The sequence below is a fragment of the Phodopus roborovskii genome, unplaced genomic scaffold (assembly GCF_943737965.1).
Source record: "Phodopus roborovskii unplaced genomic scaffold, PHOROB, whole genome shotgun sequence".
NCBI lineage: Eukaryota > Metazoa > Chordata > Mammalia > Rodentia > Cricetidae > Phodopus > Phodopus roborovskii.
In genome coordinates this window covers 51,837,226-51,855,237 of record NW_026126407.1, presented here as the reverse complement: position 1 = coordinate 51,855,237, position 18,012 = coordinate 51,837,226, and positions in this window count along the sequence as shown.

Here is an 18,012-nt window from a genome sequence, read left to right as displayed (position 1 = left end):
TGGGGCTAACAGACATCTATAGAACATTCCATCCAAAGACAAAAGAATATACCTTCTTCTCTGCTCCACATGGAACCTTCTCTAAAATCGACCACATACTAGGAGACATAACAAACCTCAACAGATACAAGAGAATAGAAATAGTCCCCTGTATCTTATCGGACCACCATGCTTTAAAATTGGAATTCAACAACAATACAAATAGCAGAAAACCTGCAAACTCATGGAAACTGAACAATGTGCAATTGCACCACTCCTGGGTCAAAGAAGAAATAAAGAAAGAAATTAAAGACTTTCTAATATTCAACGAGAATGAGGATACAACATACCCGAACTTATGGGACACCTTGAAAGCAGTGCTACGAGGGAAGTTCATTGCACTAAGTGCCCATATGAAGAAAACAGAGGATAGTCACATAAATGAATTAACAGCGCAACTGAAAACCTTAGAACAGAGAGAAGCGAATTCACCCCGCAGGAGCAGACGCCAGGAAATAATCAACTTGAGGGCTGAAATCAACAAAATAGAAACCAGGAAAACAATACAAAAAATCAATGCAACAAAGAGTTGGTTTTTGAGAAAATCAACAAGATTGATAAACCTTTATCCAAATTAACGAAAAAGCAGAGACAGAACATGCAAATTAACAAAATCAGAAATGAAATGGGGAACATAACAACAGACACAGAGGAAATCCAGACAATTTTCAGGTCATACTTCGAAAATCTGTATTCCACAAAAATTGAAAATTCAAAGGAAATGGACAAGTTTCTGGATAACTATCACTTACCAAAATTAAATCAAGAACAGACAAACAACTTAAATAGACCTATAACCCGAAATGAAATAGAAGCAGTCATCGAAAGCCTTCCAACGAAAAAAAGTCCAGGGCCAGATGGATTCAGTGCAGAATTCTACCAGACATTCAAGGAAGAACTAATACCACTACTCCTCAAACTGTTCCACAAGATAGAAACAGAAGGTTTATTGCCAATCTCTTTTTATGAGGCCACAATAACTTTGGTACCCAAACCTCACAAAGACACAACTAAGAAAGAAAACTACAGACCAATATCCCTGATGAACATCGATGCAAAAATACTCAATAAAATAATGGCAAACCGAATTCAAAAATACATCAGAGAAATCATCCACCATGATCAAGTAGGCTTCATACCTGGATTGCAGGGATGGTTTAACATACGAAAATCTATCAACGTGATCCACCATATAAACAAACTGAAAAAGAAAAACCATATGATTATCTCCCTAGATGCAGAAAAAGCCTTCGATAAAATTCAACACCCTTTCATGATAAAGGTATTAGAGAGGTCAGGGATAACAGGAACATACCTAAACATAATAAGAGCAATATACAGCAAACCAACTGCCAACATCAAACTGAATGGAGAGAAACTTAAGCCAATTCCTCTAAAATCAGGAACAAGACAAGGCTGTCCTCTCTCTCCATATCTCTTCAATATCGTACTAGAAGTTCTAGCTAATGCTATAAGACAACAAAAGGAGATCAAGGGCATCCAAATTGGAAAGGAAGAAGTCAAACTGTCTCTATTTGCAGATGATATGATAGTTTACATAAGCGACCCAATAAACTCTACCAGGGAACTCCTACAGCTGATAAACACCTTCAGCAAACTAGCAGGATACAAGATAAACTCAAAAAAATCAGTAGCCCTATTTTTTTCAGACGACAAAGAGGCAGAGAAAGAAATCAGAGAAACATCACCCTTTACAATAGCCACAAGCAACATAAAGTATCTTGGTGTAACGCTTACCAAACAAGTAAAAGATCTATATAATAAGAACTTTGTGACTCTAAAGAAAGAAATTAAAGAAGATACCAGAAAATGGAAAGACCTCCCATGCTCTTGGATAGGTAGGATAAACATAGTAAAAATGGCAATCTTACCAAAAGCAATCTACAGATTCAATGCAATCCCCATTAAAATCCCACCACAATTCTTCACCGACCTTGAAAGGATAATAATCAACTTTATATGGAAAAACAAAAGACCCAGGATAGCCAAAACAACCCTATACAATAAAAAAGAACATCAGGAGGCATCACCATTCCTGACTTTAAGCTCTACTACAGAGCTATAGTTCTGAAAACAGCCTGGTATTGGCATAAAAATAGACAGGTAGACCAATGGAATCGAATTGAAAATCCTGATATTAATCCATGCACCTATGAACACCTGATTTTCGACAAAACAGCTAAAATGATACAATGGGGCAAAGACAGCATCTTCAACAAATGGTGCTGGCACAATTGGATGAGGGTGTGTAGAAGACTGCAGATAGACCCATGTCTGTCGCCATGCACAAAACTCAAGTCCAAATGGATCAAAGACCTCAACATCAATCCAGCCACATTGAACCTCTTAGAAGAGAAAGTAGGAGGTACCCTTGAACAAATTGGTATAGGAGACCGCTTCTTGAACATAACTCCAGGGGGCACAGACACTGAAAGAAACAATTAATAAATGGGACCTCTTCAAACTTAGAAGCTTCTGTAAGGCAAAGGACACAGTTGACAAGACCAAACGGCAGCCCACTGACTGGGAAAAGATTTTCACTAATCCTATATCCGACAAAGGACTGATCTCCAAAATATACAAAGAACTCAAGAAACTAGTCAACAAAACACCAAATAACCCTATTAAAAAATGGGGTACAGAACTGAAGAAAGAATTCTCAATGGAGGAAATCAAAAAGGCTGAAAGACACTTAAGAAAATGCTCCACATCCTTAGCTATCAGGGAAATGCAAATCAAAACAACTTTGAGATACCATCTTACCCCTGCCAGAATGGCTAAAATTAGAAACACCAGTGATGACTTATGTTGGAGAGGATGTGGAGAAAGTGGAACACTCCTCCACTGCTGGTGGGAGTGCAAACTCATACAGCCACTTTGGAGATCAGTATGGCGGTTCCTCAGGAAAATGGGAATTAGTTTACCACAGGACCCGGCAATCCCCCTCTTAGGCATATACCCAAAGGATTCACATCAATGCAACAAAGACATCTGTTCAACTATGTTCATAGCAGCACTATTTGTAATAGCAAGAACCTGGAAGCAACCTAGATGCCCTTCAATTGAAGAATGGTTAATGAAGATGTGGCACATCTACACAATGGAATACTACTCTGCAGAAAAAAATAATGGTATCTTGAAATTCGCAGGCAAGTGGATGGCACTTGAAGAAACCATCCTGAATGAGGTAACCCAGTCACAAAAAGAGGAACACAGTATGTACTCACTCATATATGGATTTTAGACCTAGATCAAATGATCACCAGCCTATAATTCACATCACCAGAGGAACTAGGATACAAGTTGTATTCTAAGAGATTCATATAAAGTCCCTCACAGAACTGGGAAGGGACAAGTCCCCCAGACCTCAGGTATAGTGGGTGAGGACAGCTAATGGAGAGAGAAGTAGGAGAAAATGAGAGGGAGGAGAGGAAGGCATGTGTGACTAGGAGGATTGAGCCTGCTTAGGAATGGAAAATAGGAAAGAGAGAGAGAGCAGAGACAGAGAGAGAGAACATAAAAGAGGGAGCCAATATTGGTTTGAAGAGAAAGTTGAACACAAAGAAAGGTCGAGGGAACTACAAGACTGCTCCCAACTAACAATCTCAGCTTCCGTGGAAAGGCTATCATAAATGCCCTTCCCGGAGAGTGAGATCAACAACTAACTTCTCCATGGAGTCCTCAACTAATGCCTGTTGAAAACAGGAGCAAACACCCATACATAAACACTGAGTCAAACTAGAACCCAGAAGCAGATGGAGAGGACAAGACCATGCGGTAGAAGTACATAGAGACAGCTTACCTGAACAAGGAGGAGCTAAGGGCCACTAGACTGATAGCTGGGAAGCCAACAGAGGTCTGACTCGGACTCCCCTGAATATGGGTCTCAGCCAGAAGGTCTGAACAGTCTGAGAGACCTCAGACAGTGGAGCCAGGATGTATCCCTGGTGCACAAAAGGACTTTGCAAACATATCCCCCATGGAGGGATAACTGCCTTATTCTAGAGATAGGAGAGAAGCCCTAGTCCCTACTTCACAGGACCTGTCAGATCTACATGACCCCAACTGGATGGCATTCCCCCACATATTGTATTGTGGTGGGGGGTTGGGAGGGGAGGGTGTTTAGAGTGCATGGGAGAGGGTAGAGAGGGCAAAAGGGAGGGAAGGAGGGAGGGAGGGCTTGGGGGGGAGGGAGGGAGGGAGGGAGAGGGAACTGGGATCGACATGTAAAATAATAATAATAAAAAAAAAAAAAAAAAAAAAAAAAAAAAAACGCTTTGACTCCAAAATTTAAGTTGAAGAACAAGTTACTGGGGAAAAGTATTTCTATTTTTGTTTCCACAGAAAATGAAAAGATGTGGATTCCTTCCAGACTAATGTGGTTTGATCACACCAGACCGCCTGAAACAGAGTACAAGCTGATCCTACATTCCAAACATCTGGACAAAACAGCCCTACAGACTACAGCTAGGATATCTGAATCTTCTTCGAATCCCCCAAGACAGCGCCCCTTACCAGCAGGAAGTAGTTTGGAAAGAACGACGCCCAAATTCCCAAATATTGTGTATAAATGTTTGTTTTCATTTAATTGGACTTTGTTATATAAAATTAAATAAAAAATACTCTATATGCAAAAAAAAAAAAAAAACAAATAAAAATAGTAAACAGATCAGTTAATGATTTACACACAGGTTCTCCCATTGTGTCATGAAGCCTTTTTCTGATGACAATTTTCTCCCTCTCTCTAAGCAGATATGCTAGGATGTTCCAGCTGATGCTTCTAAGTGGGTCAGAGTGTCCTGTGGGAAGTGGGCTCAGCCAGGAAGGGGCCATAGCTTTGATTTATTTGGAGACTTAATTAAATCATATTATGTGTTGGATACTAAGTTAAGACCTAGAGGGAAGAATGAATCCTTCTTTCACAGAGTGAGTGATCCAGTGGGAAGTAGATACAACTCTCTAACAAGTCAAAGGCAGTGGGGACAGAATCCCTGCTTCTAACTGCACTGAACACTGACAATGCACCTGGCCAAAAGCCCAGATGGTGGGGCAAAAGATAACATGAGAATAGACAACCTGGAAAATGGGAGGCAGAGGGACCCAGGCAGAGAAGAGTTTGCTCAAAGGCTTTTATGAACTAACGCCTGTGTGGTGGGTCAATTGAGAACTGTCACCTATAGACTCAGGTATGAACACTTGGTGTCCACTTGGTGGTACTGTTTGGGAAGGTTTTGGAAGTCTTAGTAAGTGAAGCCTTGCTGGAGGAAGTCCATCACTGGAGGCTGAATCCACTTCAGTTCACTCTCCATGCTTCTTATGTGTGGATAAAGATGTGATCTCTCAACTTCCTCCTCCTGCCACCTTACCTCCCCCACAATTCTGAATTTTTCCTCTGGAACTATAATAAACTACATCCCAGAATAAACTCCTTCTTGTATAAAGTAGATCTATCCATGATACTTTATCAAAGCATATAAAGAAACAAACAAACAAACAAACAATGCAGTCTATGGCCCCTAATTCCACATGTTGGGCTCTAATGTCCTACGGGGGTAATGAGACATGAAATCAGCCATGAATAGAGGCCAATGCACTCAAAAGAGAAGATAGCTGTGAGCAAAACAGGAAGAGTGTCCTCCACTGGAACCAACCACAAGCTTGATCTTGGACCTGTCTGCCTCTAGAACAGGGAGAAATAAATTCTCATGGTTTAAGCCACACAAGACTGTGCTATTTCTTTATAGCAACCCAAACTCATACAGACACAACTGTGCTAATGACAAGAGACACTGGGCAGACTGAAGAACACAAGAGGAGGCAACCTCAGGTGAGGCTCAGCCTCCCAAATCCCTTAACTAGGTGGGGACATTATCCCAGAAGCAGTGAGAATTAATCTTGGGAGAGGCATCACTAGAACTGTCAGGGTGACAGTTCCACAGCTGAGAGCTATTAAAGCAATCCTGAGAAGTACCAAAGGGAATAGATAGAAAACGAGCAGATTAAAGAAATAGAGAGGACACTGAATTGGTGGGGTCTTGGCACCTGGCTGAAGCAAGCCAGAAAGGGAATAAAATAAAGACTGTGTATGAGCAATCAGTATGAATTACCAAGTGAGTGTATTAAATAAATTTTAACAGTCAACAGTACTGCCATTGCCATCACTGTTAGTGCCAAGGTCACAGTCCCCATCTTAGAGATGACATTGAGTAAGTCTCTTCTCTTCCACATTGCTTTTTAAGTCTGTTCCTAAAAACAAATGGTACCCAGGAGAAGCTCAAAATATGATAGCAGAGAAGGTGGATGTCACCTGATTTTGTCCTGTGCAAGGCAAACAACCCAACACAGCTTTGTGATAAATACCCACTACTGTGGTAGTTTGAAAAAAAAAGGTCCATAAAGGAATGGCACTATTAGGATGCATGGCTTTGCTGAAGTAGATATGGCCTTGTTGGAGGAAGTGTGTTACTTTCAAGGTGGGCACTGAGGTCTCGTATATGCTCAAGCCACACCTAGTATCTCAGACCACTTCCTGTTGCCTACAAGTTAAGATGTAAAACTCTCAACCTGCATGCCACTATGTCCCACCATGATCATGGACTGAACCACTGAACTGTAAGCTACATAATTAAATGTTTTTCTCTGTAAGAGTTGCCATGGTCATGGTGTTTCTTCACAGTGATAGACACACTTACTAAGACACTCATCAATAGGGAATCTGTTTAATGAACTATATAGCACAGCCATACAACTAAATACCTGCAAGTATTAGAAGTCACTGCACTGGAATTACACTTAATGGCACAGAGAAGTGGGCTTAATATATTATTAATCTCTTTGGAATGCAAACATAAGAAACCCTGCCTCAAAAAACCAAAAACAAATAATAGTCTCATTTTAAGTGTGTTTAGGGTTTTGTTGGAGAATGAACCAGAGCACTGTATTCACAGTCATCTTTCATTTCTTCTTTCAGGATTTTCTATGCCTTTCTCGGTTTTCCTAGGCCCATGTGTTAATAGATGGGATTTTTTTTTTACATTATAAAAGTAAGCAAAAATCAGGATATTTAATTTACTCCACACGATATGTAACCAAAACTTTGGAAGCTTTCATTTCAAGCTGTGAACTGTCCTCTAAACATAAAGGACACAGTCAAAGACTGATCATATTCCAAAGCTCATGCCCTTTACTTTGAAGAGTTAAGACCAAAGTTCTCTAGCTATTCACCCTTGCCCCACACCTCTCCTCTCAACCACCATCATGGTTCTACCAATACTTTTCTATTATCCCATTAGAATCGTTAAAAAAAAAAAAAACACATAAGTGAATACTGTGTTCAGCTGAAGATCAGAGGTATGGATCAAAATGAGGCCAGAGTGATTCATCACTTGTGGGAGAAGGGGATCTGGATGGATCAGATATTATAGAAATCTAAGAGAGGGAGAACTATTGAAAATATGCCCTCTCAGATAAGGATAAAAGGAGAGTCCCTTAGATCTTCTCCCAGGCATGTTTTTGTGGTGTAATCACATCCTGAATTACTTGATATCCTTCTGTTAAGAGGCCAGTGTACTATATGGTTAATGCTGTGTCAGCTTGTCACAACCTAAAATCACCCTGTAAGAGTCTCAATTGAGGAACTATCCAGATCAGACTGGATTGTGGGCATTTCTGTAGGAAATAGTCTTCAGTGTTCATTGGCCCAGTCCACTGTATGGGGTACCTTTCCCAAGGCTAGACCATAAACTCTATTAAGAGCCACAAAAGGCAACAGAAAGCAAGCAGGCCGCATGGGTGAACTGAGTCTCTCAACTCTTGACTGTGACTATGGTAGGATCCACAGACAGTCAGGCGCTACTTGAAATGCTGCCTTGGTTTCCCCTCAGTGACTGACTATCAACTGGGCTTGCAAGCCCAATAAGCCCCCTTCTTCCTTACACTGTTTTTGGTAAGGATATGTGTCACAGCCACAGAAATGAAACTAAGACATACTACTGGGGGGGGGGTTGCTGTGGAGCTTTTGGGACATAGGGCCTGGCTGGAGAAAATGGGTCCCAATGAGTGGGCCATGCAAGGTTATGTCGGCCACTAGTCCCAACTCTGTGTCTGATTCTTGATCCACTATCATGTGAGGAGCCATTGCCACATGATCCTGGCACCATGGGTTCCACCTTCCACACCTTCCACACATGATGAACCAGAAACCATGAGCAAAAAGAACTCTTTTCTCAATGATTTACTTGATGTAAGAGATCAAACCATGGAGATCTGCACTGGAGGGGACCAGACCCATGGTAACTTGGAAAAGGAACCTTTAAGAGCAAGGAGCTTTGGGATGGGGAGTTGGGAAGATGTACAGATGAGAAACTTGGCCTTGAACTTCCATAGAGAAGACAGCCAGACAAATGGGGCCTACAGAAGTGATAAAGGTCAGGGTGTCAGAGCACACAGTGTAGAGGGCAGACACCGACCACGAGGTGACCAAGCTCCCTTCTGGGGCATTTTGTAAAGTAAAATCTAAGTGAAACAGCAAAGGCAGGTCAAAGAAGGAGAGTAGCTGAAGCCAGATGGAAGATAACACCTGCCCTACTGGCTGGAACTGAGTCCCTGCCTCTTGAATAAGCCATTCTTTCACATCTCCAAAACCTCTAATAATCTAGCACTTCGTGTATCCCCAAGAACGCAGGACCCATCTGAGCTGGTGGCGGGGGGCAGAAAACACTAATTAGCTTCAATCTAGACTAATTGCTTTTTAAACTTCTCCTATAAGCCTGACTTAGAATGGCTTCCAAGAATCGATGTTTCATTATGTTTTGCCATCACAGAGACTGACCCTGTCAATAGGTTGTTAGGAATCAGCTCTCAGTGAAGTCCCCTCCTTCCCTTCCCCATCCCCTTCTCACTGGCATCAAACATCATTGTCCTAGAGAGGAGACAAAGCTGAGCCTCAGAGATGAAGATCCTGGCAGGAGAGAGGTGTCTGTCTCAACATTTACCTGCTGAGCACCTTCTAAATAGCAGGCCCTGCCCACACCAGTGTCATGTGACCTTATCAGTCATTGCAATAATTCTGATGAGCCTGGGCCATCATCAGCCCATTTCTCAGATGAGGACACTGAAGCTCAGAAGGCCTTAACCTTGAGCTTGGTGTACTCAACGGGGATATCATAAACTGTATGGGTTCTTGCAAGACAAGCCCCTGTGCCTCATGGAAGTCTCCTTCTTAGACTCCCAGGGCCTGGAACAAATCTCAAAAGGAGTCTTAAAGCATCACCTACCCAAAATCCCACCCACAGCAAGATGTCCACATCAGAGGTGTTATACAGCCAGCCTGAGTCTGACCTCGGGATAAACCCTTCTTTATTCCTTGACTCTGAGCCTCCTGGGAGCAAGTTACATAAACCTCAGCAAAACAGCACACTGAAAAGAGCAATGAAGTAAGGAAGCAGCCTTGTGGTGCCAGAGACGAGCAGCTTGCCTGTCTGAGGGACCAGGGTCTGAACAGTTCCAAGAGGCTGAACTAGACCTGCTTATGTTCTCTCCCATCTGTGTCAAGCCAGACACATCAACAAACAATAAGCCAATAGCTGATCCAGCCTCAGCAGTCTCCCCAGAACCCTACAGACAGAACCCAGGGTCCACACCAGGGGGCTTGGCTCTGCATCACCCTACTTGCTTTCTTCTGTAGGCATGGAGGAAAGAGCCTAGAGTGTTCCCCTGTGAGACCTTGTGTCCTCTCCCATTTACCCTCAAACCTTTCTAAACATTTTATTCCCTGTCTCCTACTACTGAAGTGTCCATTGTATGCAGAGCTTGTACTGACATGATGCTAGAGCCCAGCAAACAGTGAGTGCTCAGCAAATGCTAGCCCCAGTGATCCTTGTGTTTACATGGCTAATTGCAAGTCCTGGGCTCCATGGAGATTTAGGTAAGGAGGTGAGTGGGAGCCAGGGTACAGCTTTGAGTTCGATACTTCCAGGTCACTGTTAGACAATGTGAAGAGCAAGGGGTTCCAGGCTTGAATCCTGATGGTGCCTCCTAGATTGTGAGCAGCTTACTTGTTTAACATCCCAGGAACCTGAGATGTTTTAGAGCCTGGTGAAAAACTACATCACTGTGGAATTGGTGCAATAAATGAACACACAAAAACCAAGATTTGTGCTACTGTGAAAAAGAAGAATAATTCAGAGAGAAGAAACCATTAACAGACCTGAGCTAGACTATACTAGATGAAGCAAGGCAGAAGGGGGAGGGATGTCCCCAAAATAGCTGTCAGCATCCTTAGAGGAAGAAAGGTAGAGGTGGCTGTGGCATGTGCAAAGGCCCTGTGGTAGGAAGGAAAGTGGTCTGGTGTAGAAGTAGAGGATCTGCAGCAGGGAAAGGAAGGAGACACATTCCAAGCAGAAGCTGGAAGCAGGTGGACACTGCTCCCTTGAGAAACAAATGTCTTGAGGACACCCTCTGTCCATATTCCCCTCTGTCCATACTCCCATCTGTCCATACTCCCATCTGTCTGTGCTTCCCTCTGACATATCCAGGATGCCAAGAGCCAGGCTGGGCATAGTCACCTAACTCTACTGAGTTTATAAAATGTGTCCCCAAATCATTTGTGATTCCCAAGGCACACCCTGGTCTGAGCTCCACCAGAAGGGGGACCCACACTCCTGCTAGGGACAGCAAGATGCAGAAACTTACTGAAATCAAGATTGCTTCTCGGCTGATTTTCCTGGAAATGGGACTGTACACAGGTCACACAAAGCAGAGTTCTTCTCAAACTTGTCATTGAACTTCAATGAACTGCCCTGGATTGTGGGATTGTCATCCCTGCCTCGCACATGACATCTCATCTGTCTTTAATCCAGTTAAGAGGTGAGTTTGGGCAGCAGGGTAGCAGAGAAAGTATTGACAGTCCCAGTGTAGTTAGTGAAGGCAGATCCATGGTGTCTGGTATCCTTCTCAAAGAAATACAGGCAGAGCTCTGATAATATCCCCCAAATAAGCAGTGCCCCCCTACAACCCAGACAGTACACTCCTGATTGAGGAACAGGAGGTCAAATGGCATCTGACCCTATGGTGGTCATGGTGCTTCTTCATCTAACTCCACTGGGAGTCTTGGCTGATTGGACAAACACTGAGATTTGGCCTGGAAGCATCCACTGCATTGGGCCATCAGCAGCCAATCAGTCAATCTGCACACAATGAGTCTTTAACTCAAGCAATGAAACTGCAAACTTTGGGGTATCTGTGCATATGTATGTGGTATGTATGGCACAAATATATATATATATGGTGTGTGTGTGTGCATCTTCTCCTATGTGTTGAACACATGTAGAGTTCAGAGGTGAACATCAGTCTTCCTCAGTTGCTCTCAACCTTATCTTTTTATGAGGTGAGGCCTCTATCCCTTGCTAGAGTGAACCAGTAAGCCCTGAGATCCACCTTTCTTCTTCCTAACCCCAGCACTAGGATCATGAACACAGGTTGTCATGCCTGGTCTTTCACAAGAGTGCTGGAGATTCAAACTCAGTTCCTCATGCTTGTATGGCAAGCACCTTGTCCATGGACACATCTCCCTAGCTAGGGAACATTTCCAACCTCAGTAGTTTCTAGGTTTCTTATCCTCAATGGCTCCCACTTTCCATAAAAAAAAAAGTCATGCATAGAGAAAGTGTGTATGTACAAGACAACCCCTATATCACTGCCCCTTCTATGTGGCAAATGTAAGTCAGCTACTTGACACCCACCTCCTTCTGATGCAGTCTGTCAGTGAAAACTGACACTTCCATGGGGGAAACCTAGCTCCCTCATTCCTGTAAACATCTCCTATGAATGTGGTCCAGTGCTGGCTCCCTCATCCCTGAGAGCATTTCCTATGAATGTAGTCCAATGCTGGCTCCCTTATCCCTGTGAACATCTCCTATGAATGTGGTCCAATTCTGGCTCTCTCATCCCCTATGAGCATCTTCTATGAGTGTGGTCCAATGCCAGCATCTCCAAGCAAGTCCTGCCCAGGATAAGAATTCCCTTTCAAACCCTTTATATCCATCTCAAAAATCAATGTGACTGTCAGTCTTTTACTTGTTAACACAATAAAAACTCTTCAAACTGCATCTTCTTTTTCACTCTGTGAACTCCCACTCAAAGCCAGCCTGGAGGGGAGAAAGAAAAGAAGAAAAAGAGCTGTCCTGGGGGGACATGTTTGGTTTTGTGATAATAAAACTTCTGTTGTGTAGAAGCAATTTCACACAGAATGCCGGTCAATGTGTCCCTCTTTAAATAGTCTAGGAGCCATCCCTGACAATGAGCAAATGAGCTGAGGTAAATGGCTAAGTCATGCTATCCTATAAATGTGACTGCTGAATAGTAGGTCACCACCTTCAAGGCAGTCCCACAACCCAGGCTGGCAGAGATGGTGCTGTGGCGGTGGAGAGAAGGCTGCTGGGCCCCTGTGAGACTCTTCTTCTATTTCTTGCCAGGGAAACACAGAGCTCAAGAGCAAGAGTAAAACCAAGCTGAACATCACCCACTGCTGGGTTTGCTATTGCTTAGCTTGTGGGGCTACATTGCTTTGGCTTGTTTTTTGAGACAGAATCTAACTGCATAGCCCACGGTGCCCTTAGACTTGAAGGGCCCTGCCTTAGCCTTCCCATTACTGATGTGAGAAGCACATGCCACCACACTAGACTTCAATTGCTAAGCTTGAATGCTATGCTTTACTCAAGTGAATACCACTTGCCTGCAAGGCTCCTGCAGATGGCCATAAATAAGACACTTGAGCCCCAACCTTGGGGAACTGATGGTTTAAAAATATACAAGCACTATTATAAAGGGTAATGTTTCTCTGATTTCTTTCTCAGCCCCTTTATCATCTGTATATAGTAGGATTACTGATTTTTTTTTGAGTTGATCTTGTATCTTGCCACTTTGCTGAAGGTGTTTATCAGCTGTAGGAGTTCCCTGGTAGAGTTTATTGGGTCACTAATGTAAACTATCATATCATCTGCAAATAGTGACAGTTTGACTTCTTCCTTTCCAATTTGTATTCCCTTGATCTCCTTTTTTTTTTCTCATTGTTTTAGTAAGAACTTCAAGAACAATATTGAAGAGATATGGAGAGAGTGGTAGCCTTTTCTTGTTCCTGATTTTAGAAAAACAGCCTTAAGCTTCTCTCCATTCAGTTTGATGTTGGCTGTTGGTTTACTATATATTGATTTTATCATGTATAGGTATGTTCCTGTTATCCCTGATCTCTTAAGAGATTAATACAAGGTCCCACACAGAAGGGGAAAGGAACAAGATCTCCTGAGCATATTAGGAGTTGGGGGGGGGACAGTGAGTGGAGAGGGGGTTAGGAGAAAGGGAAGGGGGGAGAGGAGAACAAATGGGACCAGAAATATTGAGTCAGGGAATGAATAGATGAGAGAAAAAAAGAGAAATACCATAATAAAGGGAGACATCATAGGTTTGAAGAGAAAACTGACTCTAGAGACCTACAAGGATGACCCCAACTAACAATCTGAGCAACAGTGGAAAGGCTACCTTATATGCCCTTCCCTGATAATGAGATTGATAACTACTTATATGCCATCATAGAGCCCTCATCTAGTAGCTGATGGAAACAGAAACTGACACCCACAGCTAAACACTGAGCCAAACTTCTGGAATCCAGTTGCAGAGAGAGAGATAGGAGTGATAAGAAAAGGGGTCAAGGCAAAGCTACATAAACCCACAGAGACAGCTGACCTGAACAGGGGGGAGCTAATGGACCCCCAGACTGATAGCTGGGAAACCAGCATTATACAGACCCCCTGAATGTGGGTCTCCATTAAAAGTCCTGGGCAGACTAAGGGACCTCTGACAGTGGAACCAGGATATATCCCTGGTGCACAAAAGGACTTTGGGAGCACATTCCCCATGGAGGGATACTTCCTGAGCCTAGAGGCAGGAGGGAGGGCCTAGTCCCTACTCCAAATGACTTGACAGATTTTGATGATCCCTCTTGGAAGGCATCACCCTCCCTGTAGAGTGGAGGGAATGGGATGGGAAGGGGGTCAGGAGCATGGGAGGGAGAGGAAACTGGGATCGATATGTAAAATAAGGGGAATAGATAGATAGATAGATAGATAGATAGATAGATAGATAGATAGATAGATAGATAGGACATGGAGCCAGGATAGGGGGAAGGGAGAGGAAGGAGAAAAACAGAGGAACAGAGGAAAGGACACTTCCACCAAATAACAACAGCTCTACTGATCCTTACTGATCCTTGCCACTCAAGACATCTCAAGATACCTCACGATAACACAAAAACTAAAAAGGCCCAGAAACAGAGATTCAGCTTCAAGCTGAAGATCAGAAAAGCAAAGTAGCCAGCCAGTATGTCTTACCTCTACCCAGCTGAAATGGCAATTCTGTCTCCATGAATCCTCAGAGGCAAAGCTCTCAGTTCCTGTCTCCTCCTGCCTTTTATTCCTTTCTCCACCCAGTCATATCTCTCCTGTCTCCACCTTCCTAGTGCTGGGATTAAAGGCATGTGATCCCAAGTGCTGAGATCACCTTTGTGTGAGCTGTTTCTTTTAGGAGTGTATCAATTTCATGTAGTCAGTGTGGCTTTGAACTAGCAGAGATTCATCTACCTCTTAATCCTGAGTCCTGGGCTTAAAGTTGTATATCACCACTGCCCAACCTCTATACCTTGTAGCTGGCTTTGCTTTCTGTACCCTCAGACAAGCTTTAATAAATCATAAATAATATATCGCCACACTCCATGTGCTTCCTTCTCCTGAAACATTGCACTAGCCTAAGCCACCAAGTCAGTTCTGGGATCATTAACAATAGCTTCCTAAGGGTCTCCTGGAACCCATCTTGGTCCATGTCCTCTCATCCCCAACAGAGCACCCCAAAGGGATCTTTAAAGTGAAGCTTGATCATACTACCTGCTTGTGAATGCCCACCAAGAAGGGAGCATAGGAGGCGGAGGAAGAAAACGAGGAGGGAGAATAGAAGAAAGGAAGGGAAAGGAGGATGAAGAGATGTAAGAGGAAGAGGAGAAGAAAGAAGAGAAGGGGGAAAAGCTGAAGAGAAAGATGAAGAGAAAAGGGAGAAGGAGGAAGAGGAGGAGGAGAGAAGGACGCTGGCTTCCCCACCTTGCCCTGCATGGCAAATGAGCTGAGGTAAATGGCTAAGTCAAGCTATCCTACAAATGTGATCTGGAACAAGTGTCTTAGGCTTCACCTTCCTCAGCTACAAACAGAACCAAGTAGGGAACTAAAAATCCCCAACAACCTACTGGGACCAGAGAAAGCAGCAGCCTCATGCAGGCTACTCCACCACCACAGGACTGTGCTGACTAAAGCAAACACTGCAGAGGGTGCCACAGCTAGACTCCTCGTTTCTCTTACTGCTCTCTCCTGTCTTGGGCCATTCTGTGCAGCCAGGCCACTGGCTTCAAGGACATTCAGCATGGGGCCCTGAGCCATCTGAAGCTGGGGGACAGCTGCCATCCTTTTCTCTGTGATGGCCCATCAAAGGGGCGGTATTAGTTGCCAGACAGTGATGCCGAGCAGACCCCTGCCTTCAGAGATTGCTCAGGTTCTCTCCCAGCAAAATGGGCTTTCTTCAGGATCTGATCGTCTACAGCTGTCTTTCTGTGATGCTCTGTGTTAGCACATGGTAGATGCATCTGATATTCAGCCAGAGGGAGTGAGTGAAACGTGCGAGCCTCGGCTGTGGCAGCCCTGAGCTGTCAGACAGGAGTCTCAGTATTGCAGTGTACTCATCGGACTCAGACTAGCTCTCCACAGCTCTTCCAAGTCAGCATGCTATACTCCCATCTGTCACCAATTCAAGGCATGGATCAGACGGCCAACTGTAATTAATGGAGCACAGAATATTTTCCAGCCTCTTATTTTGAAATAATTTCTGGTGGCGTTTCACTTTCCTCTGTGTGGGGCAGACGGCAGTGTTTTGTCAGGCAGGCTCAGCTCACTCAGAACAATTAATCAGCAGTTGGTGCTAAAACCAATTTACTGGAGTGGGACAAGTACCTAGGTTTTCCCTATTAATGTGAATATCAAAATAGTTTATGAGCCACTGAGTGATTTGCTTAGTGTTGCTTCTCCTCTGCTTCGGGAGCTCAAGATGAGAAGGTGCCTGCCTTCTGAGAACTAGATGCCAGGAAAAGCTAAAAACAATATTTTTAAGTGGGGGGCCAAAACAATTTTTTTTAAATTTTAGTGGGGCTAGAAATTGCTAGATAACTCTCAGCACATACACTGAGTATCTCATAACCACCTTTAACTTCACTTCTAGGGAATCCTGTGTCTTCTTTTGACCTCCTCAAACACCCACATATGTGACATAGACACACAGACACAAAAATAAAAAGTAAATTAAATAACCCTAAGGCCCTCAAACCTAGTTTGTTCCTATTCTAACCAGGGACACAGTCCACTACTTTTTAGTGTGTGTGTGTGTGTGTGTGTATGTGTGTGTGTGTGTCTGTCTGTCTGTCTGTCTGTGTCTGTACTCACATATGTGTGTGCAGTTGATGTGTGTGTCCATGTGGAGGCCACAGTTCAATGGCAGGTGACTCCATCTCTATCCACCTATTTTTGGAGATGATTTCTCACTATACCTGAAGCTCACTGATTTGGCTACATTGCCTGGCAGGTGAGCCCCAAGGATCCTCTTGCCTCTACCTCCCCAGCGCTAGGATAAAGTTACCACACCAGCTTTTTAATCAGGTTCTAGGGATTGAACTCAAGTTCAAAAGCTTACAGCCTCTGCTGTAATTTCTTTCTTTCTTTCTTCCTTCCTTCCTTCCTTCTTTTCAAGATAGGGTTTCTTTGTGTAGCTCTGGCTGTCCGGGAACTTGTTCTGTAGATCAGGCTAGACTCAAACTCACACAGTCCTCAAGATAAAAGAATTAAACACAATGAAATGTTTAATGTGGTACCTAACCTGTAATCAGTATTACTTATAATAATAATAATAATAATAATAATAATAATAATAATAATAATAGTGATTACCTTGGCGATTGCAAACTAACAGACTGTAAGTCACATCAGGACTTCACAGTCAGCTCTATCATCTTCTACTGAGGGACTGTAGAGGTCAGAGAAAGCCTGTGGAAGCAACAGTTTGCTTTGCCTCTGCCTCTCAAATGGTATATGTCCATTTCCAGGAGCTGCTATAAGAAGTGGCCATGGATTCATGGAGCCCAAATCAAGAGTGCAGAAGCCAGAATCCAGGGTCAGAAGGAATGTAGATCTCTCCAAAGGCTCTCAAGGAGCCTCTGCCAATCCCTGGTGGCTCCTGCTCTTCCAAGGCTAGTGCCCACAGCAACACTCCAGCCTTCACCTCAGTCTTCCCATGATCATCTTTCCTACAAGGAAACTATAGCCCTAGTCCAAGAAAACTCCTCTTCAAGTTCTAAACTAATTCCCTCTCCCAAGACAATCCACAGCAGAGGACAGTCTCGGTACTTCCTCTGTGGTCAGGTATGTAAGTGAGAAGCGTGCAGGAGTGTGTTTGGTCAGGAGCTTCTGTGAGTCATCACACAGCTAGGTTGGACCCTTTGATGATTCAGCAGCCTTTGAATCATCCACACTCCTGTAACACAGCTGGGGTGGACCTGCTGGTAATGCAACCGCCTTGAAATCATACACATTCCTGTAAGCAACCCCAATAAACTTGCTGTTCACTCAGCTAGGCTTGGGTGGGATCATCTCTTTGGTCTGTTGTCAGTCTCCTATCTGGGGCGAATAAACATTTGTTCACAACCCCAGGAAGTAAAATGATGACTACATAGGAATATAACCATCATTGGGCATGGTGAATCAGAGACCCAGACCCCAGCAAATCCCTGATCCACAGCCCCCACACAATCTGTGAACAGCTCAGCTCTGAGCCCAGATCCAGTGAAATAAACATACCCTGGATTCGGGACCC